Source organism: Phodopus roborovskii, unplaced genomic scaffold (genome assembly GCF_943737965.1).
Source record: "Phodopus roborovskii unplaced genomic scaffold, PHOROB, whole genome shotgun sequence".
Lineage (NCBI taxonomy): Eukaryota > Metazoa > Chordata > Mammalia > Rodentia > Cricetidae > Phodopus > Phodopus roborovskii.
Genome location: NW_026126480.1, coordinates 22,104,895 through 22,118,632, shown reverse-complemented (window position 1 = coordinate 22,118,632; position 13,738 = coordinate 22,104,895). Strand labels below are relative to the sequence as shown.

The window sequence follows — 13,738 nt, the reverse complement described above, 5'->3', positions numbered from 1 at the left end:
ATATCTAATATGTAGTATATCTGACATGTAACCCCAAAGTGCTAGAGACCCACTGGTTGAGAAGCACTGCCCAAGAATGATTCAAGAATTTTAAATCAGAGAAGCTGGAGAGATGGCTCAATGGTTAAGGCAGTGGCTGCTCTTGCACAGGTTCCCTTTCTAGGGAACTCACATGGTAGTTTACAATCATCTGGAACCCCAGTCCCAAGGGATCTGACGCCCTCTTCTGGTCTTCATGGACACTGCTCGAATACAGTGCATGTCAATAAGTGCATGCAGGCAGAATACTCACATATATCAAATAAAAATAAATCCTAAAGAAAAACAGAATTTTGAATTAAGGGGTGGCTGGTGGAGTGCTTGCCAAGCCCTGGGCTACCTCCCTAGACCATATAAACCAGGTATGGTGTTGCAACTCATAATTGCAAAGTTGGAGCTTTTCCAGTTAATGCCTAACAGAAAAACAGCACACTGAGAAAAATGTTTACTAAGGGAAATTAAGATAAATATCATTTAACTTTCCATTTTGCCCAGCCACCAACAATTGAAATGTATCTTTTAAGGAAATGCCAGTATAGATGGACATGGTGGTGCACACCTTAAATCCCAGCATGTATGAGGCAGAGGCAGGAGAATCTCTGAAGCCAACCTTATGTACAGAGAAAGAAAATTTCAGGACAGTCAGGTGTACACACACACACACACACACACACACACACACACACACACACGAAGAAAATGAGCTCAGTTCTGTTTTAGTCTTTATTATTTCTCAATGTCATTCTTCCTCACCCAAGCTTCTCCCCGTGGTCACCTCTTTTATAGACACAGGAGAGTGAGCCTCTTATGACTGTCAAGTAGAGCAATGAAGAGAAACTCAACAGAATGGAAGCAGAAAACCCCAAAATGTGGTCTTTGCACAAGCAGCTAACTATTCTCATGCCTATATAGAGGGGGGAGTGATTCAACCTTCTCCAAGCTTCATAGCCCTGAGGTAAGGAAAAAACACCCAAACTTCCTTCTTATGTTGTCAGAAAACTGAAATTTTTAGACAGTATAATGTGGAAGAACAATGCTCTGAGAATGAAAACATGGACCCTTCTGAGAGTGGTCCAGTGACTCACTTCAACCTGTTCCAGCTTCAGAATTTCGTGGCCTTTAAAAATCCACTCCTTTGGCAAGACCAATAAATCAGGCATAAGCTTCCTAGCCCTGCTGAGCTAGATCTTGCATCTTTTTAAAATCTTTTTGTTTTGTTTTGTTGAGACAGAGTTTTTCTTTGTAGCCTTGGCTGTCATTGATCTATACACCAGGATGGCTTCAAACTCACCTAGATCCTCCTGTCTCTGCCTCCAAGTGTTGGACTAAAGGTGTTTGCCATCACCACCTGGCCCCTGCAGCACTTTCAAGGCACATATTAACATGGCATGCTGGAAGCTAACCTTAACCCTAACATGACACTGTCAACATAGCTTGTATTCTGTGTCTGATTTTCCAGATACAAGGTACGCCAGAAGAGCTCAAGAATTATCTTCTTATCCAAACTGTCCTGGGTACCAAGGACCTTGCTGAACACAGAGGGATGAGAAAACGGTGCTTTGGTTTGAATGTGAAATGTCCCCCAAAGGCTCTTGTGCTTGAATACTTGGTCCCCAAATGCTGGCACTGTCTGGGAAGGTTGTGTAGCCTTAAGGACACAGACTCCAGCTGGTGGATGAGTATTGCGGTAAATAAGGGTCAGGATAAACAAATAGGCCGAATAGATGTTTATTCAGGGAGAAATAACTTACAACCTAGACAGATGAACACCAGGAAATTCAACCCGATCCTCTCCTGTCCGAGTCACGCCAGAAAGAGAGCGCCTTCCTGGCCCCCTCCGACCTCCTTCCTCAGGTCACCTCCGCCCATCGCTCCACCCCCCAATGGGCGTGGTCAGTGCTACAGAAGGACTACCTCACTACAATTCCCCTTTTAGTCTAAAGAAAAGATTTAGGCTTAATACAAAACTATATACAAAACAGTGAATAACAACCATGGGAGACTTAGTAACAAAGATTCGAAACATTGAAAATGATAGAATTCAAAGCATAGAGACAAGGATTCAAAACATTAAAAATGATAAAATTCAAAGCATAGAGACAAAGATTCGAAACATTGAAAATGATAAAATTCAAAGCATAGAGACAAGGATTCAAAACATTAAAAATGATGGAATTCAAAGCATAGATCAGCCAAGCACCCTCCAGCCCAGGGCCCTCTCTGGGCAGCCATTCAGGGCTGTTCGAGTGGCCAGGACTCTGTGCAACATGCAATTTCACCTGGACCTCATCCAGGTGGCACAAAAGAGGCTCCTGACCCAAACTTGCTTATTTTCTGTGGTTCAGAGATGTGACATGAAACTGACATTAACGATTTTCGATTTCTCATAGCATCAGGTTGAAGGAGCAAAGATCTCTATTTAGGACAGCCACAATCACCCAAGATCCCAGAGCCAATGCAAATGGCACTGCGCTTTAATCATGCTGGAAAGTGATTCTAAAGGCCACTTCCTCTACAATAGGCCCTTACTGTACTGAGCACGCCCCTCTGGTCATTTCAGTAATTGCTTAGTTTAAGGAGGGCATGTGGGATACCAGCCTGCTTACACAGAGAACTTGCATTAAAATAAGAAAAGAGCTTTTCTTGCTGTTGTATCCAGAAATGAACAAGAACTTCTTTTTTTTTGGGGGGGGGCTTTGATTTTAGAGACAAGGTATTTCTCTATGTATCCCTTGGCTGTCCTGGAATGCAAAAGAGATCCCCCTGCTTCTGCCTCCTCACTGTTGGGATAAACCACTACACCCAGCTAACAAAACCACTTTATAAGGCCTGGGTTTTTTTCTTTCATGCCCTGCTTCAGAATTATTTCTGTCTTTTACATATTAAAACAGCCTGTTTTGTGCAAGACAATGCATAAAAGCCTGAGTAATTCTCTTGCAAGCAATGTCCTAATATGGCTTGTAAACTGTGATTTCAACCCTCTCTGTCTATCTCAATTACTGTAATATATGGTTTAATTTGGAAGTACAGGCTAATCCATTACCTGGATCAAATTATTTTAAACAATTATTTAAAATAGCAAATACATAGAAATCTTTTAAACCAAAATAGAAACCGTATGGTTTAATCTATTAAACTTTTTTACATTTATTTCTAAATCTTAAAATATTCTGACTTACTTGGGAAACAAGAGTAGCATTCCAACTGTCTGGATTTCTCTGAGTGCTACATGATTCAAGTGTTTGCATTTAGAGGCCAAAGAAGGACATTTTCGTATTGCACTAGCACAATCTCCTTTTACTGCCTTGAGACAGGGTCTCTCATTAACCCTAAGCTCAGCTCAGCATTTCTCATCTAAAGGTTAGCTTCACAGGAAGCCAGATACTTCTCCTATGTCTGCTCTACTCTAGCTGCAAAACCTGGTTTGACTTTTTTTTTTTTTTTTTTTTTTTTTTTTTAAATATGGGCTCTGGGGATACAAACTCAGTTCCTTGCTTTTACCCACGAAGCCATCATAGTCTCCCACTTAGACTTCTGTAATAACTGTCTCTCAAAGCACAGTGTCTATAAAGCCCACAACCCTCAGCTGAACTGTGTAAGTTTCCTATTTAAGAGCTGGGATGGACACCACAACCCAGCAATCGCACTCCGGGGTCTTGCTGATCATCCACTAACCATTAGAAATGTTCATTCTTGCTCTTGCTGATCATCCACTAACCATTAGAAATGTTCATTCTTGCTTCTCTAGTTCTTCTTTGCTTTTCTATAAACACATTGTGAAATGAACTTCCAACAAGGGAAACTTAATTTTACACATCTCCCACAGTTTTCACACATTATCTGAAACAATTGTGGTTATTATATGAATGGAACATCTTGTGGACATGAAATCTAGACATGAAATTCATGTATGTTTAAAATAAATATGCCCTTATCAACTAGCCCGTAGGAAATATAATACATTTAAAAGTACTACATGCACAACAAGGTTTAACTATAACCTGTCACATATGGTCAGGCCTGGAATTTTCCACTAAGTTTCAAATGCATTCTAGATTTTTCTTTATTAGGGATAGTCAGGATATATTTAATCTTCCTGATTGTTTAGGTTTTTTGAGAAAGAGTCTCATGTAGCCCAGGAAGGTGACCTTGAAGTCCTAAACATCCTTCTCCACTTTACAAGAGCTGATCTTGTAGGTGTATGCAGTACCACAGCCACCAAGACCTGCTATTCTGTTTTAAGGTGAAGGCATCTAAAGCTTCTCTGGAACATATTACTACCTAGAATGACAAAGGCAATCTGGCAGGCCAGTGATGCTAACTACTGTGACAGATAAAAGCTTATCTTATCAAGCAGGAAGGATCCTGGGACTCTTGTACACTATACTGGCCATCAAGACCTGCTGAGTTTGCTAAACCCATTCTCCCACATCCCTACTCCTAAGAGCACTGTCATGTTTCATTATTAAATGTCACTTTGTGGCACAACTCCAACAGAGGTACACGCAAGTATGCATATGGGTACGTACACACACTCTCCCTCTCTGTTTTGAAACCTTGTGACCAGGGTTGTTTCTCATACAGTCAGAGCCCAGGGTCACAACCCACACAGCCTGGACTGCTTAGCTTATCCTGCCACCCTCCCTAGTCCTTTACATGTCTGAATTTAATGTTTGACAAAAGGCCTGCTCTCTAGCTTTTCCTGTCCATAGTGTACCTTCTTGCTAACGGACAAGATGGAGAGAATCTGCTGAAAAGCAAAGCATCCACACTGGGCTTCTAAACCCAGAGGGGATTGGTTAACATGGTTGTGGGCTGTATATGTGAAGGAAAGTGGCCTCAAGGTCGTGTTTGAGGCACAGCAAATTCTGGGTCTGTGGCTACAAATTGTAGCCCAGAGACACTCAGTTTTAACAGAGTAAGAGCCACTTTGTTATTGAATGGAGTCAGATTGCCCAAGATAGGAAGAATGGAGTGTCCCTGCTACCGCCAGAATAAAGAAATCAACTTCAGGCATGGCTCCCAGGGCCTCAGAAGTATAGAATGGGGCTCTGGCCCAATACTGAAGGAAACCTCTGTTGCCCTTTCTCCTCCCATTGTGGAGCTGTGAGGACCCCCACCCCCATCATCTATGTAAAAGAATGGGAAACAGAACAGATGCAAGATAACATATTGACCAATGCTGTTATCAGAAAGTCATTGATCTATGGGTACAGTTATAGGGTTAGTCATACACCACCCCCAAATCCCCCCCAAAAGTGCAATCAATTACTAGGCTGTTCTCTAAGAACACTTTGAAGTTCCTGTGTAACTGGTGGACAAGTGTTCTCATGATTTCTGAATGTCTAGAGTCCATCCACCATTTTGATAACATCGTCTTCCCAGGATTCTGACCTGGCACAAGACCACCAAAGACCTCCCCTTCTCTAAATACCTCTGACTCTTAAAATGACAGTATTCCTGTCTTCCCTGCCTGCCCTACCCAGCAGCTCCGTGCCCTCGCCTGAGACATAAACAGCCCTAAAACCAAATGTGCTCACAGACCATCACCATAAAGCCAAGAAAAAGAGGGAAGAAGCAGTAAGAAGCCTTCCAACAGTACCACAGCTATGAGATGAGGGAAGGGAGGGTTAGATGGAGGCTCTGCCTTCCAACACTAGCGGAGAGGAGGTTCACGAAGGATCTTCTCAGACAAGATGGTATTAACATCTTCTCATTAAGCCAGAGTCCATCTTAGAGAGTGAAAGCTAACCTAGAATATAAAAACTAACAATTGAAAGGCACAGGAGTAGGGGAACACTGCAGGAACCAAGTGTCACCAGCTTAACAGAGGTCGGGGGTGGGGGTGGGAATGCATCTGTGGCCCTGGCCAGAGGAGGCAGTCATTGGTCTTGCTTTACTAACATTAAGGGTTAATAATTAGCCACTACCACCACTGCAACCTGCCCTGGCATAGTGAGGAGTGGGGGAGGCCCAGAACAGGAGACACATACTGGTCAAACCAGAGTGGGCATATTTGATGGAGCACAGGCAAGACAAGGGTAAAGCAATGCCACCTAGGAGTGTATGTTTAGAGACTCTCCAAGGAGGACCTGGCTGGGTGGTCCTACTGTGTGCTTACATGGTGCCCAGTCTCCTTGTGGCTATGAGGCGTCCACGTCCAAATGCCTAAACAGGACATACCAAACAGGAAGCTCCACAGGCGCATGGGGCCAAGCTGGATTTCTGCTCAGTGTACCGAAGCAGGCCATAGATAGGCACGAACAGATAACATGGCTGTCTCCATGGGAGGGATACAGGGTCAGTGTCAGAGGGTGACTTCATGAAAAGGAGCATTTCAATCAGTCCCTGGGCACAGTCAAGCAGGAAATAGCCAGGCTACTGTCTCAGTTAATCCCCAATATAAATCATTGACCAAAACCCAATGCCAACATGGAAAATCACCAGGAAAGGCCAGGGCACCTTTCTAGGTTGTCAGAGGTTAGGACTGCATGTTCCTGAGCTAAAGGAACTGGTGGTGGTTTCCTGAGATGAGGGGTCTCTTCACTCAGGGGCACAGGAGAACAGCTGGTTGGTCAGAAGTTCAGGTCTCCCTAGAAATCTCAGTAATGTGCCTCGTAATAACTCAAATTCTAGCTTCCCGGGATTGTCATCAGTCCACCACCTGGATAGCATTATCAAGTGACAGCCCCATAAAGTATCTTCATCACTGGGGTAAGATAGCTTATAATACATGTACACAGAATATGCAGGGGAACAGGTAAAAATGGCTCAGGCTTTGTTGAATGTGACAGTTCTGATTCTGCATACATACAATCTACACTTTAGAAAAATAAGTAAAAATGATGGTCTTTTGTTTGTTTTTTTGTTTGTTTATGTTTGTATGCTTTTCAAGACAGGGTTTCTCTTTATAGCTTTGGCTGTCCTGGAACTCACTCTGTAGACCAGGTTGGCCTCAAACTCACAGAGATCTGCAGTGATATACCCACCCCGCCTGCCCACACCTGTTGCACTGACCATGCCCACTGGTGCATGGAGACAGGTGCAGATGTGACCTGTGGGTTCTAGGTTTGGGCTCCCAGGTCTTACTTCCTGGTCTGACACAGAGAGCATCCGGGGACATCCGGAGCAGGAACCTGTAAAGGTTTCTGGTGTAAGTAATTTCTCCCCAAATAAACATCAGCTTATATTGTGTTCAAGAATCTTATTTCCCATGCAATAGAGGTCCACCTGCCTCTGCCTCCAAAGTACTGGGATTAAAGGCATGTGGCCATTACCACCCAGTGGGTATATTTTCTAATGGCTAATTCTCCATGAAGCAATGAAGATATACCACTCGTTTATCTTCTTAATCCGCAAGAGGACAGTGCTAGCTTTAATAGTCCACCTGTGCTTCAAGCCATTGTCCATACCTCAGTGGCCACTGTGACTTAACAATATGGTTCTGGGATAGACAATCCACAGCATCAAGATCTTCAATGTCTCTGCTGCCTCCAGCATAAATTAATAGCTTTAGTGGGATGTCCTATAGTGGGTCACTATAGTCTTCCCCCCCCCCACTTATTTTTTTTTCCCATGGTACCCTTCTACCATCATTTCATTTACTTTACCATCAAAATATATATCCAGCTCCTGGTCCATGAAACCATTTTAAAGTTATAGCTTCACTATCCCCGTCCGCTTGACCAAACCCTGAGCTCCCCAGGAAGAGAATCTCAATGAGGATCTGTCTACTCTGGGTTGGCCTGTGGGGTATGACTGTGAGAAATAAAGTGATGGGATTAGCTGTTTGAAGTTCTTGCCATCCTGACATCCCTGAACTAAAACCTGGAACGATGAGCTAATAATTTTCTCCTTTATCTTTTGTCAGAGTGATTTATTACAGTGACCCATGAAACTAGGGCAGATTATCAGTCAAAATTTGTCCAGGTCCACCTCATCTGAAACACACAGGTCATGGTGCTAGGGGGTGGGGGGATTGCTCAAGGAAGACCACGGGATTACAAAGCAAAATGAGACGTGAGGAACAAGCAGCTTAGTGTGCAAGACGAATGATGGCTTGACTGTCACCAGGAAAGCAGCACAGAAACCAACATGTCTCCCTGGTCCTGGTCCTATAGCTCTTCTTCACTTCTGGTGTGCCTGGTCACTGCCCAGAGCGTGGCTGTATTACAAGTGCCTAACTTACACATGGGAGGCTTCCAAAAGGCACCCAGCATCTTCACTATCTTGGCATCCCACATGCCCACAATGTGCATAGGGTTAACTGGAGTCTCAACCTGTTGCTTTAAACTCTGCAGCAATCTGAACGGACTCCTGACCAGGAGTTTTAGAACAGAGATAGATCTGATGGTCCCTTTCAACTCATCTTTTTTTTCAGGCCCACATCTGTTTATGCTCAGTTCTGTTAATGGTTTGAAAGTAAGACAACAGGCAAATGCCATTAACACTTGGTCCCCAATTGATGATGATGTCTGGGAGGCAGCAGGGTCTCATTAAAGGAAGTGGGCTGATGGGGAAGGAGGGACATGAGATTATAGCCCAATCCCACTTCCTGGTCAGTACCATTAAGGAGCATCAGTCCTGAGGCATTCTTGCCACTATGCCACCCTTCACGATGGACTGTATCCCTGAACCAGGAGCTACATAAATCCTTCATCCACTAAATTGTTTTAGGTAGGTATTTTAAAAGAGCCATGTGAAAAGTAGCAAGTATATCCTTCCTATGACTATTATGAGGGAAATACAATTCCTCAGAACATTCCTGAGCAGGGATCTCCTACTGCTCAAGAATTTGGGGGGGGGGGGGAAGAGGAGAGACTTCCTCACACTACAGTTCTGCTTTCTATATCTCTGTCTAGGCCACTGTGTAGCCATTCTCCTACAACATTCTTTCCCTCCTCTTTTGCTTGCAACTCCTACTCATCACCATGCATCCCAACCTCCATATTCCTCCAGGTGGTCTAAAGGAATAGAAACGAAGCCAGTAGTTTATTCCTTTGTATCCTAAAGTATGAAGCACATCCCTGGTGAGTCTGCTTTCTTCACTTCCTATAACAGAGCTCACTCCACGGAGAGCCCACTTACTTCCTTCTGACCCCATATTTGGCACCTTCCAATTGCACGTGTCAATACCTATTTTTTTACTAGTTAAATGAATCAGCTCTTCTCTTTTTGTGTGAGGAAGAACAAAAGGAAGAAAACTAAAGGATCTTGGAAGCTGGGAAGCACAACCATTATCACCTGATCTCAAAAGTGTTATCGTTCACAATTTCAGAGATGTAGTTTTCCAGGATTGGGCTCTGATCTCTAACACTGTTCACAGTTTCAGAGATGTACGCTTTTCCAGACCTAAGCTCTGATATCTAATACTGCCACCACTGTGGCCACCACACGCTCCTTCCTTCTTCATGCCCCACCCACCTGCCACAGAAATAGGGACCTAGTCCAAAAGGAGAGCTAATCTCAACATTAACCTAGGAAAGCCCCGTTAATGAAAAACTTTGCTAAGAACACTCTGTCTGTTTATTAATTATTTGGCCCTAGAGAAGTGTGAAATCCACACATGTGAAGTGCTAAGAACTGCAGGTCCTCACAGAGACTCTTTACTGACGCACTGATCCACAATTCTGGGTGTGTCTTCTTCCAGTGCTGGAGCTACACTCAGTGTTTCATGTGGACAGGACCACCCTCTCTCTACCCCAGCTTGCTTGCTTCTTTTCTTCTCCTCTCCCTCCTTCCCCACCCCTCTTCCTCTCTCTTGAAAACAAGGTCTCACTATGAAGCCCTGGCTGGCCAGGAACTTGCTATATAGACCAGACTAACTCACGGAGATCCTCCCTCCAATGAAGACATGACTGTAAATCCTGGAGACTCTGAGTAACTTAATCTGAACAACTGTGATGCTGTGCAAACAGCATGGTCTCTGATCTCTGAGGGTCTGCAGCATGTGTTAGCAACCACAGTGGGAAGGCTCTGGCACCTTAGTGTAGGCCTCTCCCTGTCAAGTAAAGCCAGTGCACTGGCATGTGCTTCTAAAGTCTGAATCTATTTATACAGAAAGCTCTTCTGGGGGTTACAAAGGTGCTCTGTCCAGGACACCACCATCTGGTATAAGCCAACTCCCATGTTATTGATCTTTTCATTTAAAATGGATTCTTCTAGTCTGTGAGATGGCATGCTTTGCTTGGGGGTTCAATCGCCAAGACTCACAAAGTATCCTCTGAATTCCATGCCTGAAAGGTAACAAGAGTACCCACACAAAATAATTACATAAACGACACAAACTGTAAAAATAAAACAGCTCTTTTTTGTTGGATAAAATAGTAGACAGATAGTTCTTAGAGGAGGCTAAGAACCAGAAGGACTGGGTGGCATGCCTTTAATCCTAGCCCTCAGGGGGCAGAGGCAGGTGGATCTATAGGACAGTTTCATTCAGGATAGCCAGAGCTAGAGAAAAACTCTGCCTTGAGAAACAACTGCTGCCTCAGCTGAGCATGTCCAAATACCTTATAAATTGTGACAGTTTTTTTTTTTTTTTTTTTTTTTTTTTTTTAAAGTCACCTCTGTGTGGCCAGGCAGGAAGAATGTCAAACAGCAGAAACTCCACAACATAGTTCTTGTGTGAAAATATTAACTCCCCAGAAGAATCAGTAAACAATGTCTAAGCTACTGAACAAGAGTTACACAAAAGTGAGTCACAAAAGTCTTAAATAAAAATGAGCTTCACGCATGATCACCTGATGCTTAGAAAGCATGTCAAACAAAAATGCCTACTACTTAATAATGCTTTTCAAGCAGTATTTGTTGTTTGTGTTTTGTTTTGTTTTGTTTTTCTGATATAGGGTTTCTCTGTATAACAACAGTCCTGGCTGTCCTGGAACTCGCTTTGTAGACCAGGCTGGTTTTGAACTCAATTGAGATTCACCTACCTCTGCCTCCCAAGTGCTGAGATTAAACCTGGCTCAAGCAGTACTTTTTAAAAAGCACTCAAACTGAAGAATCTGAAATTGGGGGTTAAGCTAAATGGCAGAGTCACACAAGCTTGCTGGGTGCCTGCCCACATGACAGTACCATGCAAAGCTCTATCTGTGCACACAGCGACCCCTTTTACCCAATTCCCATTGTACAGAAGCTACAAATCGAGTTCTAAACTTCCTTCAAGGAGTGTGAATCCAGTGTTTGTTTCCCAAGCTCATTACTGCTTAATTTCCACCAACTGTTCTGAAAAAGCCCATCATCTCCCACAACCGTTACAAAATGTTCAAAGGAACAAAATCATAGAACGGGACAACCAAGAAATGGACTGAATTACATAGGCTCCATTGTAAGTGGTCTCTGCACACCACCCACAACAATACAGAGAAGGTCTCAGTTGCTGTCCATGTAGTGAGGCCTTCACAGGACAGGAGACATTCCCCCACCATTGCAGATCTCATATATCAACAAAACCATGAGATACACACTCTGGAATAAGGAATAGTCCACCCTCAAAAGAGTCCTAGATTGAAGCAAAATGGTCTATAGTGCTGGCATCAGACCAATTTAGGTGGGAGGAGGAGTCTTGCTGAAGAACAGTCGGGGACACAAACTCTGTGATGATGTCTCCTAAGTTCGCCCCTGTGAGGCCAAGGTATAGGGAAAGCATTGGCTTGGAAAATGTCCTTTCATGTTAAGATAGTGACCAATCACATTAAAATACATCACCTCTCCAAGAGAGTTGGTCGTTTTTATATATCTTACATTTCTAATTACCCAGGCACCATACATAACCCCCCACCTTGCAAAAGAAAACAAAAATGTAAGAGGCTGTGTGTGCACACCACCTTTGGCCTTCTCACCTGCCACTCTGTGCACACACTTCCCTGATACATCCTTATACCTCGTACCTTTTGGATGCTGTCTTCCCTAGCCCTGTGGTCCACATCTGCTCAACAGTAACTTCTAAGTTGCAAAGACATCAAGGCCTACAACATCCTGACCACTGGCTCCTCAATCTCTGGAACCCCAAACTGGAAACACCTGGTGGTATGTTCATGAATTTTGGAAGTGCTGAGCTTCACGAAGGCAGGGAGCATGTGCTATTCCCACAGTCCTCCCAAATCCCAGCACTGTGGTCAGAGGATGCTATTGAATGATGATTAGACTGATGATGGTCTGTCTCTTCCTAACATACTTTTATTTTATTTTGAATAAATGATCGAGGCATACAGGAAACAGAAATTTGATGTGTTCTTGGGACAGAAAATAGGAAAAGAGCTTCATGTTGGCAAAGAGGAGGCAAAAACCAGGGCTCCTGTCCTTGAGGCACACAGGGTCTGGATGAAAAAGATCATGGAATGCTTTCCTCCCCCTGAGAAATAGCTGAGACAAAGGGCCATAAGGTAGGGTGAGCAGCCTACTCTATTTTCTAGTGGAATGAACTTGGAAAACTTAGAATCTTCTATCTTCAAAATCCAACCATCCATCCACCACCCATCCATCTTCCTGACACAGACTCTCCCCTTGTGCATCAGTAATCTTTGTAGTAACAGCCCTGGAACAGTGAACTGACAAGCCTGTATTGGGGCACCTGGCTTCCTTTTTAAAACTTTCAGTGGCCTTCACAGCTTTTAGAACTGGCATCCTGCCTCAATCCACCCACAAAGGATAAGTCAACCTTTGATGAAATATTTTCTAGGAAACATCTCTTCTTTTTGACAGGTCAAACAGATTGTGAATCAACTCTCTACTCGGGGCCACATTCTGGGTATCCACAATGTTTTCTAAAGATAGAAGGAATATACATCTGCTGGCTCATTCACTACACTCAAGAGCCCAAACGCCATATCCTTATATGGCTCTAGCCTTGAATATTGCTTTGTAAAGATATCTCAAAGTGAAATTTTACAGCAAACCCTTGTGTGGATAGAAGGTTCCACAAGTCAACAACCGCTTAAGCAGTTTAAACCAACAAGCAAGATGCCTTCTATTTAAATGCTATGAGCGAATCTATTTTAAGCCTTTTAAAATCCTTCGGGCAGGTGTTTAAGCTGTGTACTGACTGTGCCTGTAGAGGCTCTGAGGTGGGGGATGGCAGGCTCCACTCTCCATGCAGGCAACAGTTTTGTTCAGACAATCTTCCTGCTGCAGGTCATGTGACAAAGGCCAAATAAACAGCATCTGGGGATTTTCAATTACAGACCTTCGCCCAGCATGCCTGCACTGTAATCTCTACCAGATGAGGCCCAGGCCTCCCTATTTTCAATAATTCACACACTGTGTACACATAACATGACAATAAGGGCATTCATGGTGCGGCCTGATTCGCAGATCAAAGCTAGCAGAGGGCCAGGAGGGCCAGCTGTAAGCAGGCTAGGCTGCTAGATGCTTCGTGCTTTTCACAGGCTTGGAAAGGCTCTCCCCAGGACCTGGCAAGCTGGCCTCTTTCCTGAGCTGTATTGCTGAGCAAACTCTGAACGGGGATGGGGTGCCCTCGGGGACTGCCAGAGAGACAACCAATCCATGTGCATCTAGGAGGCTGGGAAAGCTGCATCACTCTCATCCACTCAAACTGCGCAAAAGTTCCTGGACCAGGTGATACCTAAAAACACTGTACCTGGGCAGTCTAAACCCTTTACCTTAGGTGCTGTGTCTTCCCATTCAGCCTGCAGGAACACAATCAGGCCATAACTTAAAAGCATATCACAGAACCTAAGGT

General features: G+C 43.9%; 1 protein-coding gene across 6 annotated transcripts in view; it reads right to left on the bottom strand.

Annotated features, from left to right (window-relative positions):
* Window positions 1-13,738, bottom strand: part of Tead1 (TEA domain transcription factor 1) — a 216,949-nt gene that overhangs the window by 57,240 nt on the left and 145,971 nt on the right. The gene's annotated exons all lie outside the window — the stretch shown is intronic.